The 1,428-nt window shown below is 39.6% G+C and overlaps 1 long non-coding RNA gene across 1 annotated transcript; it reads left to right on the plus strand.

Moving 5' to 3' along the window:
* Positions 1 to 441: 441 nt before the first annotated feature.
* LOC118563021 lies at positions 442 to 1,103 on the plus strand. The gene is made up of 4 exons (XR_004930967.1): positions 442 to 618; positions 712 to 773; positions 864 to 961; positions 1,054 to 1,103. It is a non-coding gene; the product is annotated as an uncharacterized LOC118563021 (long non-coding RNA).
* Positions 1,104 to 1,428: the final 325 nt, after the last annotated feature.

The raw sequence follows: 1,428 nt of genomic DNA on the forward strand, positions 1-1,428 counted from the left end.
CATATATAAGGCTCTCATGAGATCAATAATACATTATGGCAGTTTTATTTATGGAGCAGCAGCTAAAACAACATTACAAAGAATAGATAGATTACAAAGTAGGGCTTTATATGCACAGGAGCAGTGAAAACAACACCTATCAACGCTCTTTTAGTAGAGACTGGAGAAACTCCACTGGAATTCAGAAGAATGAAATTAGGTTTAGTATATTGGATGAAAATTAAAAGTAGTATGGATGAAAATGTAACTTCAACAATTTTACAAACTTGTTGGGAATAAAAGGACATGCCAAGAATGGTGTCTTAAAGGATAATTGGGAAATAAAGGAAATATAAAGGATATTTATAGATTAAGGAAAGCATTATTTATTTATTATTTATTATCTTCGGAATACAAAATTAACAAATAGAATTTAATAGATGTAAAACAGTGTTGCTACACACTCATTAACAGTAGGTGGCGGTATGCACCTTAAAGTTGTTTGCGATCCACCATGATAGAAGAGAAGAAGAAGACGAAGAAGAAGAAGAAGAAGAAAAAAAAACGTGCTGAGCGCTCCGCTACTGTGTGTTCATGTCCTCTTCTGAGCCTGAAGATGAAATAAAACCACAACTGCTGGTAAGTGATCAATGGCTGGGCGACCTCTCGTGTTCAACTCGCCTTCAACTTGCAAGAACAAGCTTTATTAAAGTGTATTTTTGTGATTCACAGTAAGCAGCACGCCGTCTTCACAACTCGGAGACAAATTGCAGGCGCTATGAACCGAAGCAAGGGTAAGATTTAAAGAATATGCTTTCATTCTGCGGTAAAAGGAAATAGATACGGATAGATACCGATCATAACTGTACATTTTGTTTTCACAGACTAAGCACGCCTCATAATGAGGCGGTGACCTCCTATTTGCTCTGAGCAATAACTGCAAATCCAGATTTACACGATGTTGATAAAGACGACATTGTGTGTAAGTGACTTGTTTTACTGTTTTCTCCTTCCTTGTTACTGTGACTTGCGTTTGATTTTTATTCATACCACTCTCATTTAATTGTTTTCCAGCCGCCTGTAAGACGTATTATGAGACGGTACGCAGGAGCTGAAGCTGCCAAGAATTCAGCTCGGAGTCGAGCTAGAAGAAAGAGGGTAAGACTTTATTTGGTGACTATTTTTCAGGTGCATTGATAGATGTGTTGTGTCCATACGCAGTGCATCCCATCGCATAGTACTGATTCATTGTTTTTTTTTTTGTTTTTTTTTTTACAGCTGCTGGAATCGAGGCAGAGTGTGCAGGCGGAAGAGGAAGTGGAACTCTGGAAGTCCGCCACCATCGACCTCATGTCTGGCGAAGAAGATGGCGTCGTTGGCGGAGTCTCCGGATGGATTGTACGGCCGCCGTCATTTCGTAGGGTTGTGCGCAATTCTGTTCCCCCGTGA

This window comes from Fundulus heteroclitus, chromosome 5 (genome assembly GCF_011125445.2).
Source record: "Fundulus heteroclitus isolate FHET01 chromosome 5, MU-UCD_Fhet_4.1, whole genome shotgun sequence".
NCBI lineage: Eukaryota > Metazoa > Chordata > Actinopteri > Cyprinodontiformes > Fundulidae > Fundulus > Fundulus heteroclitus.